The following is a 25,521-nucleotide window of genomic DNA, read 5'->3' on the forward strand; positions in this document are numbered from 1 at the left end:
ACCTTCTTATTATCTTACAACTCTTGACCCATTACAAACTCACTTCACTTCATTATCTTACAACTCTTGACAAACCACTTCAAACACCTTCTTATTATCTTACAACTCTTGCCTCATTACAAACTCACTTCACTTACACTTCAACACACTTCTTCTTATTATCTTACAACTCTTGACCCATTACAAACTCACTTCAAACACCTTCTTATTATCTTACAACTCTTGACTCATTACAAACTCACTTCAAACACCTTCTTATTATCAACTCTTGCCCCATTACAACTCTTGACCAAACACCATTACAAACTCTTGACTCACTTCAGGGACACCTTCTTATTATCTTACAACTCTTGACCTCATTACAAACTCACTTCAGACACCTTCTTATTATCTTACAACTCTTGACACCTTCTTATTATCTTACAACTCTTGACTCACTTCAAACACCTTCTTATTATCTTACAACTCTTGCCTCATTACAAACTCACTTCAAACACCTTCTTATCTTATCTTACAACTCTTGACAAACTCACTTCAAACACCTTCTTATTATCTTACAACTCTTGACTCATTACAAATACACTTCACACCTTCTTATTATCTTACAACTCTTGACTCATTACAAACTCACTTCAGACACCTTCTTATTATCTTACAACTCTTGACTCATTACAAACTCACTTCAAACACCTTCTTATTATCTTACAAAATTGCCCCATTACAAACTCACTTCAGACACCTTCTTATTATCTTACAACTCTTGACTCATTACAAACTCACTTCAAACACCTTCTTATTATCTTACAACTCTTGACCCATTACAAACTCACTTCAAACACCTTCTTATTATCTTACAACTCTTGACCACCTTGTCATTACAAACTTCATTCAATCTTACAACCTTCTTATTATCTTACAACTCTTGCCCCATTACAAACTCACTTCAAACACCTTCTTATTATCTTACAACTCTTGACTCATTACAAACTCACTTCAAACACCTTCTTATTATCTTACAACTCTTGCCCCATTACAAACTCACTTCAAACACCTTCTTATTATCTTACAACTCTTGACTCATTACAAACTCACTTCAAACACCTTCTTATTATCTTACAACTCTTGACATTACAAACTCACTTCAGACACCTTCTTATTATCTTACAACTCTTGACTCATTACAAACTCACTTCAAACACCTTCTTATTATCTTACAACTCTTGACTCATTACAAACTCACTTCAACTCTTGACCTTCTTATTATCTTACAACTCTTGACCCATTACAAACTCACTTCAGACACCTTCTTATTATCTTACAACTCTTGACTCATTACAAACTCACTTCAAACACCTTCTTATTATCTTACAACTCTTGACTCATTACAAACTCACTTCAACACCTTCTTATTATCTTACAACTCTTGCCCCATTACAAACTCACTTCAAACACCTTCTTATTATCTTACAACTCTTGACCCATTACAAACTCACTTCAGACACCTTCTTATTATCTTACAACTCTTGACTCATTACAAACTCACTTCAGACACCTTCTTATTATCTTACAACTCTTGACTCATTACAAACTCACTTCAAACACCTTCTTATTATCTTACAACTCTTGACTCATTACAAACTCACTTCAGACACCTTCTTATTATCTTACAACTCTTGCCCCATTACAAACTCACTTCAAACACCTTCTTATTATCTTACAACTCTTGACACCTTCATTACAAACTCACTTCAGCTACCTTCTTATTATCTTACAACTCTTGACTCATTACAAACTCACTTCAAACACCTTCTTATTATCTTTCAACTCTTGCCCCATTACAAACTCACTTCAAACACCTTCTTGTTATCTTACAACTCTTGACTCATTACAAACTCACTTCAGACACCTTCTTATTATCTTACAACTCTTGACTCATTACAAACTCACTTCAAACACCTTCTTATTATCTTACAACTCTTGACTCATTACAAACTCACTTCAGACACCTTCTTATTATCTTACAACCCTTGACTCATTACAAACTCACTTCAAACACCTTCTTATTATCTTACAACTCTTGACCCATTACAAACTCACTTCAGACACCTTCTTATTATCTTACAACTCTTGACTCATTACAAACTCACTTCAAACACCTTCTTATTATCTTACAACTCTTGCCCCATTACAAACTCACTTCAGACACCTTCTTATTATCTTACAACTCTTGACTCATTACAAACTCACTTCAGACACCTTCTTATTATCTTACAACTCTTGACTCATTACAAACTCACTTCAAACACCTTCTTATTATCTTACAACTCTTGCCCCATTACAAACTCACTTCAGACACCTTCTTATTATCTTACAACTCTTGACTCATTACAAACTCACTTCAAACACCTTCTTATTATCTTACAACTCTTGCCCCATTACAAACTCACTTCAAACACCTTCTTATTATCTTACAACTCTTGCCCCATTACAAACTCACTTCAAACACCTTCTTATTATCTTACAACTCTTGCCCCATTACAAACTCACTTCAGACACCTTCTTATTATCTTACAACTCTTGACTCATTACAAACTCACTTCAAACACCTTCTTATTATCTTACAACTCTTGCCCCATTACAAATTCACTTCAGACACCTTCTTATTATCTTACAACTCTTGACTCATTACAAACTCACTTCAAACACCTTCTTATTATCTTACAACTCTTGCCCCATTACAAACTCACTTCAAACACCTTCTTATTATCTTACAACTCTTGACCAGAACATGCATAGACCCTTCATGAGTGTATTTACTGTTCATCCACATGTGTTTCAGCTTCATCGTGTTGGTTTGACTTTCCTATATTCAATGTTCGTGAGACGTGGTCGCATTTTGTTTGCAGTCTAGGACAACAGTTTACAGTTGACAACTACATGTAGTATGCCTAAACAAGTTTATGTGTATCTACACTGGCAATGTCGTCCATGCGAGTAATGAATAAATAAATGCATACTGAATAACGCAGAAGCTACATGGATACGCCTCCTATGAAATTGCTAAAAACAATTGCCCCCACTGTTTTGAGGAACTATATTACTTCGTTTTATTTAAAATGTTTGCCCCCACTGTTTTGAGGAACTATATCACTTCGTTTTATTTTAAATGTGGCCCCCACTGTTTTGAAGAACTATATCACTACGTTTTATTTAAAATATGGCCCCCGCTGTTTCGAGGAACTATATCACTTCGTTTTATTTAAAATGTGGCCCCCGCTGTTTCGAGGAACTATATCACTTCGTTTTATTTAAAATGTGGCCCCCGCTGTTTCGAGGAACTATATCACTTCGTTTTATTTAAAATGTGGCCCCCGCTGTTTCGAGGAACTATATCACTTCGTTTTATTTAAAATGTGGCCCCCGCTGTTTCGAGGAACTATATCACTTCGTTTTATTTAAAATGTGGCCCCCGCTGTTTCGAGGAACTATATCACTTCGTTTTATTTAAAATATGGCCCCCACTGTTTCGAGGAACTATATCACTTCGTTTTATTTAAAATATGGCCCCCACTGTTTCGAGGAACTATATCACTTCGTTTTATTTAAAATATGCCCCCGCATCCCCCCCCCCCCCCCCCCCCCCCCCTCAACTGTTTCGAGGAGCTACATCCATATACGATTTTTGTAAACGCTGCCTTCGTCTGATGCATTAGATGCTTGCCAAGACCACACTAGTGTTAATGAAGAGAAAAAGCTTAAAGTCTATGTCGTTTAACGACACTACTAGAACACATTGAGGAAGAAAAACTCTGCGACATGTACCACTCCAAACGATTAGTAAGAAATAGTTTTTGTATGTACTTGAGTTCAGGCGGCATACTTCATCCCACAGCCGCTTGAGGTGCTTGTGTCGCAACCAGTGCACCACAACTGATCAAAGGCCGTGGTATGTGTCTTCTTGTCTGTGATAAAGTGCATATAAAAGATCCCTTGCTGCATTAGGTAAAATGCAACGGATTTCCTCTGATGACTACGTGTCTGAATTACCAAATGTTTGACATCCAATAGCCGATGATTAATTAATCAATGTGCTCTAGTGATGTCGTTAAATAAAACTTTCATACCACGGCCTTTAATATACCAGTCGTACATCACGGATAAAGTTAAAGTTTGTTTTGTTTAACAAGGCGGTATGTAATCCAATGGTACACCGCTCGGTTGATGCACGGTCGATCAAGGCTCGATCCCCGTTAGTGGACACACTGAGTTATTTCTGGTTCCATCCAGTGCACTGCGACTGATATATCAAAGGTCGTGGTATGTGCTATATTGTCTGTGGGATGGTGCATATTAAAGATCCCTGCTACTAACTGAAAAATGTAGCGGGTTTCCTCTATGCCAGAATTAACCAAATGTTTGCCATCCAATAGCCAATGATTAATAGATCAATGTGCTCCAGTGGTGTCCTTAAGCCATCAGACTTAAGGCATCTCAATACCTACTTCCATACCGGTGTCAGTGGTGTCGTCGTTAAGCCATCGGACATAAGGCTGGTAGGTAGTGGGTTCGCAGCCCGGTACCGTCTCCCACCTATAGCGAGGTTTAACGACTCAATAGGTAGGTGTAAAACCACTATACCGACTTCTCTCTCACTAACCACTAACAACAAACCCTATCCTGGACCGACAGCCCCCGATAACTGAGATGTGCTTGAACCTTAATTGGATATAAACACTAAAATAAGTATAAACGAATGGATTTATTATTATTATTATTATTATATTATTATTATTATTATTATTATTATTATCAGGCGTACACTAAAAGCGAGACAATAGGTTTATCTTGTCACGGTCTAGGGTAGATGTCAGTGTGATTGGTGTGAACACACGTTTATAATGAAACATCAGCTGCATTACAATACACTCATTTGTTCGTTCGTTCGTTCATTCGTTCGTTCGTTCGTTCATTGATTCATTGAATTTACAGTACTCTGATTTAGATTCGTGCTTACACCAAACTGTCAAAATGGGCCTAAAATATTCATAGGATATTCGAAGTACATAATTTAAATAAATAAAATAAAAATTAAATTAACATTCGCGTATATAGTGTTTCTTTTGTTATTCAGTATGCATATGTCCACCATAACCATAAAAAATCCACTTACTGAAAGCTGAATGAATAATACAATAACTCTATAAAACTAGGTAGTAACTGCTGTAAATCCACTTACTGAAAGCTGAATGAATAATACAATAACTCTATAAAACTAGGTAGTAACTGCTGTAAATCCACTTACTGAAAGCTGAATGAATAATACAATAACTCTATAAAACTAGGTAGTAACTGCTGTAAATACACTTACTGAAAGCTGAATGAATAATACAATAACTCTATAAAACTAGGTAGTAACTGCTGTAAATGAAATAAGCCGTGTTTTATGGGTTTTCGTAAACACCTGTTGTCTGACGCGTAAAGTCAGCATACACACCTAGCTGGTCGAGTCCACACTAGCCAGGCTAAAACGTCATATAAATATCTAGAAAAGTAATAAAGCAATACTATTTGGAAATAACAATAATATCTAGAAATACTATAGAACAATAATATCTAGAACTAACATTATTATCTAGAAATACCGTATAACAATGACATGTAGAAATACAATAGGCCAATATCATCAAGAAATAACTATAATTTTAAAATAACCATACTATTTAGAAATAGTTATTATCTAGAACTATAGTAAAGCAATATTACATACACTGTAATAAAGCATTAGAAATAATACTATTTAGAAATAACCATACCCTCTACAAATATCAGTACTATTTAGAAATAACCATACCCTCTACAAATATCAGTACTGTTTAGAAATATAACAAAGCAATATGTAAAAATAACAATACTATTTAGACATAACAATACCATCTAGAAAATAGTAGAAATAACAATATCATCTTGCGACAAAGAAGACTGTTTAGAAATAACAATATCTAAAAACGGCGGTACTGTGTAGAAATATAACAGAGCAACACTATGTAAAAATAACAATACTATTTAGACATAACAATACTATTTAGAAACAACAAAACTATTTAGAAATAGCAATCAAATCTAGAAATAGCAGTACTGTCTAGAAATATGACAGAACAATATTATTAAAAACATGGCGACTAACTGACCAGTTGACGATAACCGTAGTTTATTAAAACTTTACTCGTGTTTGTATTTTCAATTGGCAAAAGATGACATAATATATTATGGTGACTGAGTCGGATTTGTTACTTCAATGTCGGATTTGTTACTTCAATGTCGGATTTGTTACTTCAATGTCCGTTTTAAGTCATGTATGACACTACATCCCACTGTTTTTTTTACTAGGTTCCACAATCATTTTAACGTAACAGACCCTAGTTTTTAAACACTATCGCGTATTGTTCACATCGATAACTGGAATCAGACATAATTACCTGGATTTGTATTGTTTAGATTATCCATTTCCAAACATCCCAAGTACTTCTGGTCATCCTGGTGTTTGTAATACCACGAAATGATTTTTTTTTTTTTAATTCTAAAAACATAGAGAAGTAACAGTTATAGAAAGGAACTCTAGTCTGTTTTAGAGGGTATTTCCCCGTTTCGTCGTTAACGTCACATACCGTTCTTTCACTTTATTGTAACTTTATTACAATTACAGTTATGCAGACTAACCAAATTTAGATTCTACTTTCACGGACTGAAAATATGATCTGCGACTTTAACGTTTGGTGAGATATGATTGAAATATTGGCAGTTACACCGGCGCTTGGAACATAGTGCTAGGTGAGATTAAAATAACGTTAAAATGGCAGTAGGATTACTTGTAGTTTACACATCTAAGTTTACATAGATTGAGTGTCAAATACCAGTATAATGTAGGCCTATATGTGTACTTGGCGACGGTTACCGTCCACAAGACGTTCGGTTTCCATGCCAGACGATCATGTGAGCCTACTGAGGACAGCGAGTGACGCAATCTCGGCATGAGCGAGCCAACTCGCGGAGTCTGGGAACGTGCCTCACTCAGCGAGTGACAGAATCTCAACATGAGCGAGCCAACTCTCGGAGTCGGGGAACGTACCTCACTCATCGAGTGACAGAACAGAACTTTATTACACTCAGGCCGTTATACAACGGCGTTAGAGGAACATGCATAATAAATTACATACATTTGACAAGATGGTTTACAGGATGAAATCTATAAATAGTGTGTAATACATATTTACAATGGTAGCCATACATAAAAATAATATACATGTTTTGTCATAGATGCATGATATATATTTATATAAATAATATCAACAGTTTAATGTTACTAATAGTAGTAGTAGCTAAAGAATAGAGTTGTTGACTAGTTTAATTTCTTGGGTTTTTAAAGATCTTGCAAATTATATTATAAATTTTGCTAGTTTTTTAATTCCTTATTTTCTTACTGTTCGTTAAATTCTTTGAATTTGTAAGTACTTAGTTTTTTATAGTAATAGGGCTGTAAAAATTCTTTTCGAGATTTATTTAAAAACTTGCACACAAACAAGTAATGGTATTCATCTCCGATATCCGTTTTATCACATAAAGGACATAATCTATCTTCAAATAAAATATGATTCCATCTTTCAGTTTCATTAGCGAGCCAACTCGCGGAGTCGGGGAACGTACCTCACTCAGCGAGTGACAAAATCTCGACATTAGCAAGCCAACTCGCGGAGTCGGGGAACGTGCCTCACTCAGCGAGTGATGGAATATCGATATTAGCGAGCCAACTGGCGGAGTCGGAGAACGTGCTTCACTCCAACACAACGTCACTTACAACAGTTCTTTCGATTGTCTTTTTAAGCATGTTATCTCACAGGAAACGAGTAATGGATATTTCTGTTATATGTATTTTTGATTACATACAAACAAACCATAACGACATAGCATAAAGACCGATATGACCGATACCGAGTGATCGATATGGAATCGTCACTAACTAGTCAAATTTAACATACTATCCTTTTGACACGGCGAGAAAGCAACACATGTTCACGTATGTACAGAGCAAGCTGTTACCAGGCGGACATGTTGTCGGAATACAGGTTTTCACAACTCCATGCTGGGTTGGGGTGGGTGGGGCTGAGGGGGGAATACAGTGCGGTCAAACTTGACAAATGACCTTTTTCATTTTAATAATTTATTTTCAGTATGAAATAAACTGAATGTATCCACAAACCAATTCCAAAATGTAACATGTATTGATCGTTTTTCTTCTGTTAGTGTATCTCGGCCTGGGTTAATATGTCTGACGCCATATAACCGTAAATAAAATGTGTTGAGTGCGTCGTTAAATAAAACATTTCTTTCTTTCTTTCTCGGCCTGGGTTAAGTATTTTAGTTTTGTCCGACAAAGGGAAAATAAAAGATAACATATATCACTTTTAAAAAGGGTGCTCTTGGAACTGGGAAGCCGGGGAACCGGGGGTGGGAGATGGGTGGGTGCGGGGCCGTGTCCTTCTCCCCTCTTTTCTCTGTCACTGATGCTGTAATTTAACACATTGAAATTCAAATTTTCTTCTAACAGGTTCAAGCATCCGGGACACCACACTGACAGTCTCCCAGCCCCTCCATTTTCAAATACACTCCGCGAGCCGTATAAAACATTATTAATTGTTGTGGTATAAAGTTACAATGTAAGTATTTAACTATCATTCATTACAATTATCAAAATTGCCATGAAACGTGAAAAATCTTAGAAAATGACAAAAATATTTTTTAATTTAAATTTTTGATTAAATATTTTATTTAAATTGACATTTAAAAATAGTAAGCGTTTTATTTCTTACACTCACTACATTTTTTCATTAGGAGCAAGGGATCTTCTATAAGCTTTTTCCCACAGGCAGAATAAAGAGCACACACGATCTTTAATATACCAGTCGTGGAGAACTGGTTTCTCCGGGGAGAAAACTATCATGAAAATAGATCCATCAAAGGGATTCAATATTTCGCCTCAAACCCCTCAGTCGAACGTTCTCCCGACTGAGCTAGATCCCGCACCTAGATACGACACTGTAGCGCTGACATCCGCATATACATCATATCCCGCACCTAGATACGACACACATATACATCATATCCCGCATCTAGATGAGACACTGTAGCGCTGATATCCGCATATACATCATATCTCGCACATAGATATGACACTGTAGCACTGACATCCACATATACATCATATCCCGCACCTAGATACGACACTGTAGCGCTGATATACACATATACATCATATCCCGCACCTAGATACGACACACATATACATCATATCCCGCACCTAGATACGACACTGTAGCGCTGATATACACATATACATCATATCCCGCACCTAGATACGACACTGTAGCGTTGATATATACATATACATCATATCCCGCATCTAGATATGACACTGTATCGCTGACACCTAGATACGACACTGTAGATACGACACTGTAGCGCTGATATACACATATACATCATATCCCGCACCTAGACACGATACTGTAGCGCTGACATCCACATATACATCATATCCCGCATCTAGACACGATACTGTAGCGCTGACATCCACATATACATCATATCCCGCATCTAGACACGACACTGTAGCGCTGACATCCACATATACATCATATCCCGCATCTAGATACGACACTGTAGCGCTGACATCGACATATACATCATATCCCGCACCTAGATACGACACTGTAGCGCTGACATCGACATATACATCATATCCCGCACCTAGATACGACACTGTAGCGCTGACATCCACATATACATCATATCCCGCATCTAGATACGACACTGTAGCGCTGACATCCACATATACATCATATCCCGCATCTAGATACGATACTGTAGCGCTGACATCCACATATATATATATATATATATATATATATATATATATATATATATATATATATATATACATCATATCCCGCAACTACCACTGTAGCGCTGACGCAATTTGATACGATAATGTAACGCTGACATCAACATATATATCGTACCCCACACCTAGATACGATACTGTAGTTCTGACATTGACAAATACATCATATCCCACACCTATATACGATAATGTAGCGCTGACATCGACATAGACGTAATATATTTGCGTCTTCGACATGTCGATACATAACTAAGGACAAAGTGTTCTCGCCACCAATGACACTTACACAATGTGCAGCCTGACAGTTCAATCTGAAAACTACTCAGCTATGCCACAGAAAACAGAGGGGTGTCGGAAGCTGGAAGTGCTATTAATATTATATTTCAAAAAGTTATTAAACATCACCATTTATTAACTTGCAACGTCAAACAATTTGAAAGTTATTTATTGGGTGGGGGGTGGGGGGTGGGGTGGTGGACATATGCGGTAATTAGTCGGAGTTAGTTAATGTCAAACATATACACACTAATATAAACTGTTAGTCATAATAATACTTTACTATATTTCGGTCCGATATCTTTTGATGGGTGTTTGTTTGGTTTACTAAATGCTGTTTGACTGCTTCCAGTTGTGGAATTGTTTACTGTTCAGACGGCAGTGATAGATCATGGACGGAAACACAATGGACAATTCACGCGACGTTTGTCAATTCCTGCTCGCCGTCGTTAATCCATGCTGTCACAATAGACGTTAAAAAGAACCAGCCAATCAATTGCGATCAATATTTCCAGCATACCTGAAATTGACTCGCACTTGGCGCTTTAAAAGAGATTAAAATGTTTAACATAGAATACTACGCTCGTGTCCGTAAGATACTACTAGTATTTACATTTTGTTGCTTAAAACGTATCCAACTAATTTCGCAAGTTGCATACACATTTACAATGTAAACAATTAAAATATAAATGGCATCTACTCATCAGCCATGTAATAGTTTCTATTTAGTTTGCTATAGCTGTATATTATAGACATGATGCTAGTTTCCGATCTTTAAATATTATTTTCATAAAGATGATATGTATGTTGACAATGAGAAAGTCCAGTATTTTATCTCGATTTATCAACTGTCCACACCTAGGGACGATTAACATTCTACCGTTCTTAAAAACATACGACATCCTCATTAAGGAATAAACTTTTTAAAAGAGATGTTAAGGTTTCTTATGGGGATTGTTAAGTAAAACGTTAAAAATGAAACACAAAGACAACATTGTTTGAGAATTGCAATCAATTCGTTTGTCCCATAGAAAATATGACGCATTGACGAGACAGGTCGAGAGATAGTCTACAGGTTGACGAGGCAGGTCGAGAGATAGTCCACGGGTTGACAAGAAAGGTGGAGAGATAGTCTATGGGTTGACGAGACAGGTGGAGAGATAGTCCACGGGTTGGTGAGACAGGTCGAGAGATAGTCCACGGGTTGACGAGACAGGTCGAGAGATAGTCCACGGGTTTGTGAGACAGGTCGAGAGATAGTCCACGGGTTTGTGAGACAGGTCGAGAGATAGTCCACGGGTTGACGAGACAGGTCGAGAGATAGTCCACGGGTTGGTGAGACAAGTCGAGAGAGGTCGAGAGATAGTCCACGGGTTGACGAGACAGGTCGAGAGATAGTCCACGGGTTGACGAGACAGGTGGAGAGATCGTCCACGAGTTGACGAGACAGGTCGAGAGATAGTCCACGGGTTGACGAGACAGGTGGAGAGATAGTCCACGGGTTGGTGAGACAGGTGGAGAGATAGTCCACGGGTTGACAAGACAGGTCGAGAGATAGTCCACGGGTTGGCGAGACAGGTGGAGAGATAGTCCACGGGTTGGCGAGACAGGTGGAGAGATAGTCCACGGGTTGGTGAGACAGGTGGAGAGATAGTCCACGGGTTGGTGAGACAGGTGGAGAGATAGTCCATGGGTTGACGAGACAGGTGGAGAGATAGTCTACAGGTTGATGAGACAGGTTTGTTTTAAAATGGTATAAACGTAGTTAGACATGATTCCATGATGATTACATATGCAATCTGTATGTTATATATTTAAAATATTGCAACTGTAACAATTGTATTTCTTGGATATTATGGCCAAGCACCACTTGAAACACAGCATCTTTGAAGAGAAATATTACCAAAAACAATATATCTTATAAAAATTAGTAACAACAAGTAACTATTATATGTAAAATTATCTACATCACAAGTATGATATATACGGTGAAAGTTGTGACATATGTAAATGGAGACATGTTAAAATAGCCTGGTATCTGTCAAATTTCATTGGCTAATATAAGGTTTACGCGGTTACATTTTGCACATTAAACACAGTACAAACAGAATATTATTGTTTACAATAGTGCTTAAGTGGAAGTTTCCATCTAAATAATCTGCTTAATATTTTTGTAAAATATTTATAGTTCCTTGCTTTAAATACCATTTTATGCATATATTTGTGCTCATTCAGAGGTGTTTTTTTTTTTTTTTACGGCAGCTGTAGCGCATGTAGCACTAAAAACTGGCAGTCTTTTTTTTTTTTTTTTTTAATCATTTATTATCCCCAGCCAAGTTTGACCATGTCAAGGTTGGGGAGCCTTGATTTCATGGCCTTACAATAGAGTTGCTATATAAGTGAAAATGCATAATATTATAGTAATTTAACATATAAATATATTTCTAGTGTTCCCATATGGTTGGGGATTGGCAAAGAAAGCCAAGATGCTATGATTCATATCTTGGAAAGAGTTGAGAAAAGTAGAAGGAAAGAAACAAAATACAATAGAATAGAAAGAAATTAACGAATGAATAGATAGATAGATAAATCAATAAATAAATAAATAAATAATGGGGGGGGGGGGGGGACTTAAAATCTATGCTACGAAAAGAGACTTATATTTCGAAACGAAAAAACCTGCAATTACAAACGAAAAGACCTGTAATTCGAAACAAGCTATTTATAAGAAGTTTCAGTTAAAAAGATTAAGCCACTGTGTTCATTGATTATTGAAAATTTCATGTTCACAATTTTTGTATGAAATAAGCCTTTCGATTTCAAATTTGTTTTGCAATATATTTTTAACTCCATTTATATTTAATACTTTTTTCTGTACTTTCATACTATAAATATAATATTTAATATTGATAATTAACCAATTTACAAAGTTGCTGTGTTCATTATTAACCATACGAAACATAACAATATCTCGGTTAAAACAAATATCAATTCCAGTTTCAGTCTGTATCCAATGTGTTGTAGCTCCCCAAATGTGTTTAACCTTATTGCAGTCAGAAAATAGATGTGGTATCGTTTCTGGAGAATTTTGACAGAAGTCACAAGCATTTTAATCAACATAATGTATCATGTGTAAAAATTTATTTGTAGTTAATATTCTATGCAGTATTCTGTATTGAAACCATGATAAGGTTCAATCTTTTACACATCGAAAAGGAATAGCATAATACTTTTCCCATTGCCTGGTATCGTACATAAATCCTTCGTTCGCATATTTTAATTGTGCTTTGGGGGTTATAGTTTGTGAAGTTATCATATCATAAATATCTTTACAACCTTTTTTGTCTTTTAATAAACATTTTAGTTTAAACGGAAAAACCGGATTTTTTAGAATTGTGAACGTGTCATCCCTTATTGTTCCAAGCTTGTTTATAAATGATTTAATAGCACTTGTAAGTGAAGCATATTCTAAGAAGTTTGTATTTATATGATATTTTGTTGCAAACTGTTCGTATGTTCATTTAATAAATCATTTATAAATATAATACCGTTATCTATATAAATTTTGTATATAAATGGTTTGTTACCTATACATATTTTGCTATTATACCAAATATTAATGCTTAAAATATCCTCAACATTTTGTGGTTTTTGATATTTGTGTATCTCTAACCAGCTGAACAAGGTGTCTCTCCAAAACGTATTTCGGACGTGTTCAATATTTTGCATTAGGAAATAATCGCCTTGTATAATCAAGTCTTTTAAAGATATGTTTGTAACCGATTTAAACAAAGTTATCCACTTTGAGTTATTTAAAAACATTCTTCGAATCCACGTGCATTTTAAGGCTGTTATAAAATTTGATATGTTTATCATTTTAATACCACCTGTTTTGTAATTTTGTATTATTAGATTCCGTTTCAGTTTTTCAGTATTGCTCTGCCAGATAAATTTATAAAATAATGTATTTACATTTTTTATCAATTTGTCATTTGAATTTGGTAGCGCTATTAACAGATGGGTTAGCTTTGGCATTATTAAAGTTTTCAGTACTGTTATTCTTCCTAAAACTGTTAATCTTCTAACAGACCATAACCTCATTAATTTTTGCATTTCTATTATTTTAGAATCATAGTTCAGTGCAATTATTTGTTCCATGTTAACTGCGAAGTTGATACCGAGCAAATTAAATTGTGTTGCGCCCCATTCTAACTTCCACCGCGTACGATGGAACACATCCTTAGAAAACGTTTTCTTTCCGATCCATATAGCTTTTGATTTAGAAAAAATTATTTTTAGGCCTGATATATATGCATAATAATCTAAAACCTTCAATGTATTGTACAGAGACTCGGGAGAACCATCAAGAATGAAACTTGTGTCATCTGCATATTGCGAAATTAAATATTCTTCGCCATCAATACTGATTCCCTTAATATTGCTAGAGTTTCTTATTATAATTGCAAGTATTTCAGCACACAGAATAAATATATAAGGAGACAGAGGATCACCTTGTCTACAACCCCTTTCTAATTTGAAAGCTTCAGATAAAAATCCATTCTGTATTACACTAGATAAAGAATTATTGTAAAACGTTTTTATCCAGTTTTTAATGGATGTTTTAAAGTTAAATATATCTAACACTTTATATATAAACGACCAAGATAAAGAATCGAATGCTTTTTCAAAATCAATTAGTAGCAGTAATCCAGGAATATCATGTTCTTCTGTGTATAACATAATGTCATAGATTAATCTAATATTTTCCCCAATGTATCTTCCTTTAACGAAACCAGTTTGGTCTTTGTCTATTAATTTATCCAAAACGGTTTTAATTCTATTAGCGATACATCCTGACGCCATTTTATAAGTACAGTTTAAAAGGGTTAAAGGTCGCCAATTTTTTAAGAATTCTTTTGATTTATTAGGTTTTGGGATACATGTTATAATACCTAGCTTTTGTACATGAGACATTTCTTTAATAGTGTAACTATAGTTGATAGATCTAATTATATAGTGTCCTAAATCCATCCAAAACATTTTAAAGAATTCAGCCGTAAATCCATCAGACCCCGGGCTCTTGTCATTTTTCATAGCTTTAAGAAATGTTAATACCTCCGTATATTTTATTTTACCCTCTAATTCTTCAGCTTCTTTATCAGTTTATTTATTAAAACTAAAGTGAGATAGTTTTTTAATAATGTCATCGTCATTTTGACACGATGGTGCGGAATAAAGATTTTGGTAAAATTTCTTTGTTTCTTTTAAAATTTGTTTCTGATCCTTAATTTCTATTCCATTATCTAACTGAATTTTTGATATTAATTTACTGAAATAATTACGAGATTCTAAATTGCAAAAATACTTAGTTGGTTTTTGCCTTCTTCTATCCATTGTGACCTTGACCTAATATAATGACCTTTGAGTTTTTCTTTACGTAATTCTAATAATTCAGACTTTTTGCTTTCGATTCTTTTCCAGTCAACTACATGTTCGTTTTCCTCTAAAGCTTTTATTTCATCACATATAGTTTGTTCTAATTCGGTGTTTAATTTTTTCTTATGCACGGAAAAAGATATACTTTTCCCCCTTATTTCCATGAGTAATGTTTCTAGAAAGAGTTGACTATTTATTGAAAAATTTTTTTTCATCTTTCGGTATTGCATCGATATTATCTAAATCATAAACTGGTAAAGCATATTGCCGTGTTTTAGTAATAGTTTCCTTGACTAAGTTAACATATTCTTTATCACGTAACAAAGAGTTATTGAATTTCCACAAGCCTTTGCCTTTTTCTATATGACTCATTTTTATATTTAAAACTACTCCTGAATGATCTGAACGATAGCTATTTTCGATTATAACCTTTTCCACCATAGACATCAGGTTATTAGATATTAAGAAAAAATCTAATCTAGCTTGTTGTAATGGAGTTTTTTTCTTCCATGTGTATCTTCGGAGATTAGGGTATAATTCTCTGAAAGGATCTATTAAATCAAATGTTTCCATGTTTTCGTTAATTTTTTTCCGACATTTTGGATGGTTTATGTGTTTATAGTTTTTGGTATCGAGATCCTGGTTTAACACTAAATTGAAATCTCCACAAAGTATATATTTTTCATTTTGGAATTCTTCAATACAGTCTAAAATATATTGATAGAAAATATCGTTATCTGCATACTGGCAGTCTTACTGCATATGGAGTTGAAACCATACGCTGTATACCCACACGACTATTGTAACTTCTTATGGAAAATATTTTGTGCAAAGATACCGTATTTAATACGCAAGTGGAATATTTGTAATCGTCACATCACACACTTTTAAATGTTTATTATATTTTTTATATTTTACTGCGGAGAAGATTAAAACATACTTTTGTCTGTTTTTATGAGAAAATATTTTATTTTGAATGCGAAGTCCTTTTAAAATAACCACCTGTTAATTACCAGCCTCCTTATTTGAAACATAATTTATAATGTGAAATGTTATGTGCATGTATTATGTCCTTACTGTTCTTCACCAGTGTCAGTTTCATCATGCATGGTTTGAGGATTATTACAAATGTCCGGTGTCATACATTTTCAGAAAGTGGTGCAAGATAATCCTTCACATGAACAGTTATTCCTGAAGCATGCATTTTAGCAGTACAGCCACAAACCATTACATCCATAATCTTTGGTGGAGCACACACCAGTACAATGACTAGGTTTGCTATTTATAATTTCCCACCCACAGTCAGATATATTCACATTCCATGGGTTTTGCTGATCATCAGCTTTTCACATCATGGTTTTAACTTGCTTGATGTCTTCAATCAAAACAGAACCAGTAGGAAGCAGACTTTTGATTTTGGGAATATCTCTTTTACTTGTAAAGATGGTGTGCTTCACGTGGTTCATAGACGTTTGTATTGTTTCGTTTTGTATAGCAAATCACAAGTAATAGAAACATTCCCAAAATCAAAAGTCGGTCTCCTACTTATCCTGCTTTGGCTGAGCACATCAAGCTAGCAAATCTACAAAACATGTTGTGAAAAACTGTGATCACCAGAACCGATTGTGAACATATTCGAAATTATAAACAACATACCCGGTCCTTATACTGGTATGTCTGCAGTTGCTCCACCAGAGCTTATGGAAGTAATATCACGTGGCTGTACTGTTAGAAATGCCTACTTCAGGAATAACAGCTCATGACAAACAGCAGGGTTTACTTGCAGCTATTCCTGCAAATATATTGCATTGGACATTCGCAACAAGCCTCAAACCATGCATGATGAAAATGACTGTGGTGAAAAACAGTAATCTCATCATACATGCATATCACATTTCATCGTAAATTATGTCTCAAAGTAGGAGGATGCCAATTCAAATTAGGTGGTTATTTTAAAGAGACTTCGCCATTTAACCGAAACTCTTTTTCCAAGAAAACTGATTACCAGTAATCCACAAAATCAGTATAAATATTGAAAGAGTGTATATAACAGCTTCCTTAAATGGAAGGACTTCTGAATGAGCTCAGGGATGTGCGTTGAATGATATTTCAAGCAAGGAGCTATAATATTTCTCAGATTATTTTGAGGAAAACGTCCCTATCGTTAACAAAGTTATTTCATCTCTACCGTATTTAATGGTTAAAACGCAACCAATGAAACGTTCTATAGTCAATGAAATTCGACAGCTACTGGCTTATTTTGATATGCCTGCATTTACTTATGTAAATATTTTTACCTAATATATGGTACAGGTGATTTTACTTAAACAGTTACTTGTTAAATGTTAAAAAGATGTAATTTGACTTTTAAATGTATTCTATTTCCAGGCTGGTTTTGGACCAGGTAACCAAGACATATAGCCTGTTATATTAAAATATGTTTAATATATAACACATCAAAATTGGTAACATTTTGGATCCTGGTTCTAAAGTTTATTAAAGGGACTGACCTGAGTTTTCAGGCCTAGCAAGACGTCTGTTTGTTCCTATAAACATATGAGACGAGAGCAGGTGCTGGGGGAAAATCCTCAAATTCGGGCAAAAACGATAGAGATATTCGGGCAGAATGAGCTAGCCTGAAATGTTTTTACCATGTATTTCCATCATGTAAAACTGCGTTGTGGTTGTGGTTGTGGTGGTTTGGAGTGTGGTGTTACACATCTTAACAATGTGTGCAGGGAGAGGGATTTGGAGGTCGAAACGCTTCCCTGCTCAAGCCATTTTTTATTTTTGTATCATACATTTTCAAGAGAAGAATGTCTCGACCCCTTTTAATCTTCGCTCACCAATCTAGACCCCTCCCTGCTAAATTCTGGCACAAGCGCCTGGTGTACTTCATAGTAACAACTGACGTGCGTACGTAGGCCTTTGAAGATAACCGGTAAAATTAACTGCCAATGTCAGCAGCGATGTAAATAAAGTTTCAGTTTTAAAGAAATATCAGACAACATTTAATTATCTATAAGGGGTGGACTTCGCATATGAAAACTATATTCAAACATGTGAAAGAAAGTTATTCTTTTAGCTGTATATTGAAAAACTATTTGAAAGAATTGTGTTCAAACGTTAACATAATGTCTGTTTGCACAGTACTGTTCACCCATTGATCGAACTGTATTCTAAAATGCTGAGAATCTCTTGCCGGTAAACATTATTTGTGTGCTATAATTTGAACTTGATAACAGGTCAGATAATAATCACATGTACCGTATTTCCTCTAATAAACGCCCCGGGCACTTACTCATTTCAAAATTGTCGCAGACCCGGCGCGTATTGGAGACCGGCACTTATTGGAGACCCGGCCTTTATTTTTTCAAACACATATTTTAATAACTATAAACATATAATTTTATTTATTTTTAAATTTTAATTTCGAACTGTAACTAAACTTTAAACTTTAATAAAACAATGAACAGATTAATATTATTTGTCCACGTAAAGAGAATATCGCGGGAAGTTCAAGGCCTCCTGCAATGTTTGAGTGTTGATACTCTGCACCGTAACATATTAGACAACTCATGTGCAATGTGGCCCACTGTATTATTATTTTTCATAAAACACACAGCGTTTTTATCAAAAGAGTTATTGGGATCTAATTTAGTTATAAGAACTTCACCCTCTACCAGATTGCATACGTTTCGATATCCGTGATAACCTCTTACAGCTGATATAATACTGAGTTTATAGCTGTCAACTCTAGCCATCCAGGCATGCGGCTCTAAGTTTTGAGACAGGAAGTCATTTTTAATAAGGGTTGGGGTTTGGAGGGTGTGTGTGGGTTTTTTTTTTTTTAATTATGACAGGACGTAATCAGTTTTCGGCTGTCTTACATGTTTATTGGAGGCCCGGCGTTTATTTTGTTGCAAAGTGTTACAGACCCGGCGCTTATTGGAGGCCGGCGCTTATTGGAGGCCCGGTGTAAACGGAATGCAAGTCCGTAGGAGCAGTTGTCTGCCCGGACTTAATCTCCTAGCAATGCAGGTCCTAGGTCTAATATACCTAGCACTTATGTTCCTTAGGAATACTGGTCTGACTGTCAGGATATCAAGTCCGGGCCGGACTTGCATTCCTGGACAATCAAGATTTAAGTCCAGTAGTACACATAAAAAAGTCCGGATAGGACTATGGTTCCTAAGCTATGGAGGTCCGATAGCACTACTGTTCCTAGAACCGAGGTCCTACGAACCACGGTTCCCACGGACCTGCGTTCCTTTATACGCCGGCACTTATTAGAGGAAATACGGTATATCAAATAGAAAGCAACGAGTAGACAAAACAGCTTTTGGGTTTAAATCTTTCAGTAAATGCTACATGGACGACCCATAATAATATTCAAAAATCCCTTGCAACTGTAGCGTTGGGCGCAGATGGTGGTTATAGTATTTTACATGTTACTGGTATTAAAACTATTGTTCGCATGTGACATTTCCACCTCACCTCTATCCACGCTGACGTTCGTTTTGTGTTCAGTGAATGTTACCTCACTGACGTTTCTTTCTGCTATTTCATTAATGAGTTAGTATGTATACAGAATATCGACTGGCTTGCTTCAACTTCATACATCACTGGAATAGTAGCATTACACTGGGGATGTATTTCTAATGGTGCTCAGTATATGTTTAAACACACATCCATCATGAATAACTAAAATATACAACATTACAGTGATGATGTATTTCAAATGGTTTCAGTTTATGTTTGAACACACATCCATCATGAATAACTAAAATATACAACATTACAGTGATGGTGCATTTTAAATGGTGTTCAGTTTATGTTTAAACACACATCCATCATGAATAACTAAAATATACAACATTACAGTGATGATGCATTTCAAATGGTTTCAGTTTATGTTTGAAACCAACATTCATGATGCATTATTCACATATACAGCATTACTGTGGTAATGCATTTCATTTCAATGTGTGTTCAATATGATTGAAAGAAACATCCACCATGAATCACTCAATTATACAGAATTACTTTGGTGGTGCGTTTCTAAAGGTGCTCAGTATAAGTTTGAAACAAACATGCATCATATATCACTGAAATTAACGGCATTACTGTGGTAATACATTTTAAATGATGTTCACCGTTCAGTATATATGTTTCAAATTAATATATATCATTAATCATTGAAATACACAGCATTACTTGTGTGATGCGTTTCTAGCAGTGTTCGGTATATGATTGAAACAGACATCTATCATTTATCATTGAAAAATACAGCATTACTTGTGTGATGCGTTTCTAGCTGTGTTCGGTATATGATTGAAACAGACATCTATCATTTATCATTGAAAAACACAGCATTACTTGTGTGATGCGTTTCTAGCGGTGTTCGGTATATGATTGAAACAGACATCTATCATTTATCATTGAAAAATACAGCATTACTTGTGTGATGCGTTTCTAGCGGTGTTCGGTATATGATTGAAACAGACATCTATCATTTATCATTGAAAAATACAGAACTAATTGTGTGATGCGTTTCTAGCAGTGTTCGGTATATGATTGAAACAGACATCTATCATTTATCATTGAAAAACACAGCACTACTTTGGTGATGCGTTTCTAGCGGTGTTCGGTATATGATTGAAACAGACATCTATCATTTATCATTGAAAAATACAGCACTACTTTGGTGATGCGTTTCTAGCGGTTTTCGGTATATGAAACAGTTTGAAACTGACAATACCATCCACCAGCTGAATGTTTGGGATTAGGTACAGCAGCTGCTATAAAACGTAACACCCGACGACAACAATACGCACAGGCTTTTGTAATATTGTAAATACTTGTGCTGTGTAGTTGTAATTTATAAGCACGACTCGGTTGCCCTCAGTGTTTCGTCACCAATCTAAGTCAAAAATGTTCGTGTACAGAAGTCACACAATACACATGCATAAAAACATACGACTAAACACTAGCTGGTCCTGCAGAAATTAATATTTGAAACCAAACTTTGTCAGTAACGTGGAGTCGTGAAATGCTGATGGACTCTAGACATTAATTGAAGCACACTCTCCTGGGGTGGGTTAGTGAAATGCCGGGAGATTCTAACTACAATATAGTAGACTACGTACGTTATAGTATACTACGTTATCGCATCCAAGGGAGACAAAAGAAGCGCTTTCTTTCTTCTTTCTTTTTTTTTTTTTCTTTTTTCTTTTTTTTTTAATTAATGTATTTATTTATTTATTTATTATTATTATTGTTGTTGACACATATCAAATCCGACGTGCTGCTTGAGAAAACCTATAGTTCAACGGAGAGGAATTTATATTTCGAGCCATTGCCAGCCTACTCATTTCACTCCGTGACGCTGTACCCACGAGTTAAAATTCTTAGAAGACCCCTTGCTACTAATGGGAAAATGTAGCTGGTTTCCTCTCTAAGACTATATGTCAAAATTATTAAATGTCTCACATCCAACAGCCGATGACCGGCCTCGGTGGCGTCGTGGTTAGGCCATCGGTCTACAGGCTGGTAGGTACTGGGTTCGGATCCCAGTCGAGGCATGGGATTTTTAATCCAGATACCGACTCCAAACCCTGAGTGAGTGCTCCCTAAGGCTCAATGGGTAGGTGTAAACCACTTGCACCGACCAGTGATCCATAACTGGTTCAACAAATTCCATAGTTTGTGCTATCCTGCCTGTGGGAAGCGCAAATAAAAGATCCCTTGCTGCCTGTCGTAAAAGAGTAGCCTATGTGGCGACAGCGGGGTTTTTTCTCTAAAAAACAGTGTCAGACTGACCATATGTTTGACGTCCAATAGCCGATGATAAGATAAAAAAATCAATGTGCTCTAGTGGCGTCGTTAAATAAAACACACTTTACTTTTTTCCAACAGCCGATGATTAATAAATCAATGTGCTCTAGTGATTTCGTTACAAAACAGACTTTAAGTTTAACAATGACAGTAAGACACGAGTGAACGACAACGTGAACGTGGAAGTATAAAGCAGGTCCAGTCGGTGGACAAACCTGATTTACATTTATCAATCGTTTAGCTGTACGCCCAGCTTTACCAAGGGAAGTAGTATTGGTAGGGGTGGCCAGGGGGTCACCTTCGTCCACCTGCCTGGTACACCCGGCTACTATATTTCAACAGATGGTCAAACAACAACAACAAAAAACAAAAAAACAAACTAGGACACAAATCAACAAGTTAAACATAAGCCTATTAATAAAATCACATTCCGATATTTCCAATGTTATCGATATACCGGTATACACTTTAAACGGAATGACAGGTATTTTCGAGAAGTATTAAATTTATGTTCTTATATTAACACATATTTTTAAAAAAACATTTATAAAAAGAATAACATATGTTTGCTCAAATTAAAGCAGTACTGAAAACACTAAAACAATAACTTACCACGCATTAAAAGCGCGATGCTTTTGACTGTAGGATGAATCTCGTCGCCCACATGGCAGCTCGGCGACTCTGAAAACTCCGTGTCGTATATTACACTGGTAAGTACAAGATTTGTGTTTGTAGATTCGAATGCGTTACGCTATTATTCAGTTCCGAGTAGGCAAGTCGATGCCAGCAATCGATAATGCATAGGAAATATGAGGCGAGCAGATGCATGCAATCAAAACCTCGACTCCAGCTTTTGATGACTTGCCTTAATTGTGTCACCAGTTATTCATGGTATTGCCTAGCTCGTGTATGGAGTCAAATTGAATAGCTGAAACCAACAGTCACACGAGAATTATCCCATTTTGCAGTGCTTCGTGTAAATCAGCTGGCGCATTTGTAATATTTAGAACAATTTAAGTGAACACAGTAGCTAACAAAATTTACAATAATGCCTTCCCAAAATAACTGCCAACGTCATATACCTCATTTGCCAGGAAATGCTAAGTTCAAACTTCTCCTCTAGGCTTGGAGCATGACCTTTCAAAAATTTCGAATGCTAATTCATAACCTACTGCTCCCCCATCCCCCTGGTCCTGCAAAGTGAATCAGCATTCCCGAGCGCACCCTAAAGCTTGGGGGTAATAAAACCCATTCGAGGATCTCGTGGTTCGCACCCGGGTTTGGGGTCTGGTCACCGTCTAATCATAGCGTTCACTATTAATACATAGTACGTATTAAATTTGTCATCTTCCTTGTCATTTCTATTAACGGTACTGCATTTGTCAATGCAAAACACAAATATACGTTTTACTGTTTTATTCGTGTGTTTCTATTGTTTTGTTTAATATTGCTGACAAATATTGTTAACTGGCTTGTGATATACAGCTGCTGTAATCATAGTACATTGTGTACCTAGAAGATTCGGTGCAAGCCTGATGATGCCAAGTCTGACTCCACCTTCTCAACGAGGCCTCATAAATTATGCAATTAAAACCTGATGATGCCAAGTCTGACTCCACCTTCTCAACGAGGCCTCATAAATAATGCGATTAAAACAAAAGGCCCCACGGTCATAATTTTCCGGGGAGGCGGATGAGGGGGTATTTTTTTGTTTAAAGTGACTGATTTTTTCCCTTATTCCCCATAATTTTGTTTCTACAGGGGGTCAAATAAGCTTTCCACTAAATTTACTTGTGAAGAAATTACAGTTTAAATGTGTTTAGGAGACTGAAAGCAGGGCATACATACACACACACACACACTCACACACACAGAGAGAGAGAGAGAGAGAGAGAGAGAGAGAGAGAGAGAGAGAGAGAGAGAGACACACACAGAGAGAGAGAGAGAGAGAGAGAGAGAGAGGCACACACACTCACACACACACACACACACACACACACACACACAGTGCTGGAGCAACTGCTCAAATTTGGGCAAACAATAGAGGGCTTGAAACTTTTTCACCATCTATTTCGATCATTCTACCATAAGTTAGCTCCCTTGTGTCTTCAACCTCAAGATGTTTAGACATTCTTTTCTGAATATGCTTTTTTTCATAATCCAACGACACCTACAGGACGCAATGTACCACTTCCCATGTATATGGTTAATGGGAGGAACGTCTTAAAGGTACAGTACCACCTTTGCATCTGTAGTGATTTCCACTGCTATTTTAGCTTCACTGGTACATGGTGTCATTTGTTGAATTACATTTGTAACTGGACAAAATTTTAATATTTCATGAGAAATGGTTGGTGCCATTTTATTCCTAGAGGAATAAAGTTTCTGAAAAAACACCAGTTCAGAAAACATAGTGGTTACCATGACCACCTTAAGGTAACAGTATACAGTTAGCTGCCTTGTGTACACGGCGCGCAAAGAGTTTTTTTGTTGGTTTTGCACAGATCCATGTTTGAAGGCTAATTATTTGGAATAGGAAGTAAATTCCTAAGCTCGGTGATAGTCAAGGAGTTATTTTTAAAAAAATGACAATTGGTTTGTCACCAGCAGTGCAAACGATTTAGCTATAATGAGGCTTGGTATTCATACACCGGGTTTTCCTTGTGACAAAAGTGGGGCGCGATCATTTTGGATAATTTTCAAACAAGCTGATTTTGTGAAAAAGTTAATAGCTAAATCTTTATTCAAATGAGGGTTTTTGTAAGGCTTGATGAGCAAAGTTTCTATAAATATATCTGTGGTATCCGTAAACTCCCGCTTGGGTGTGGTTTGTATGGGTGTGAACATTGTCCAAAATGCACCCAAAATCAAGCAGTTTGGACACATTATAACGAAAGTAACACAAACATTTAGCTAAACATATTTAAAATAAGTCCTCTTTATAATTATGACCCGTTTTGTAATTTCCCTGATACCTGAACATTTCACCTATTTAAACGATAGGTGGGATGCCATGG

The 25,521-nt window shown here is 36.0% G+C and overlaps 1 protein-coding gene across 2 annotated transcripts in view; it reads right to left on the reverse strand.

The window, feature by feature from the left end:
• The window catches only part of LOC121380087, a 59,669-nt gene extending 36,308 nt beyond the window's left edge, over positions 1-23,361 (reverse strand). For both annotated transcript variants that reach the window (XM_041508838.1, XM_041508837.1), the window contains exon 1: positions 23,117-23,361. The gene's annotated coding sequence lies outside the window, so the exon portion shown is untranslated. The remainder of the gene's footprint in view (positions 1-23,116) is intronic.
• Positions 23,362-25,521: the final 2,160 nt, after the last annotated feature.

Source organism: Gigantopelta aegis, chromosome 8 (genome assembly GCF_016097555.1).
Source record: "Gigantopelta aegis isolate Gae_Host chromosome 8, Gae_host_genome, whole genome shotgun sequence".
Taxonomy (NCBI): Eukaryota; Metazoa; Mollusca; class Gastropoda; order Neomphalida; family Peltospiridae; genus Gigantopelta; species Gigantopelta aegis.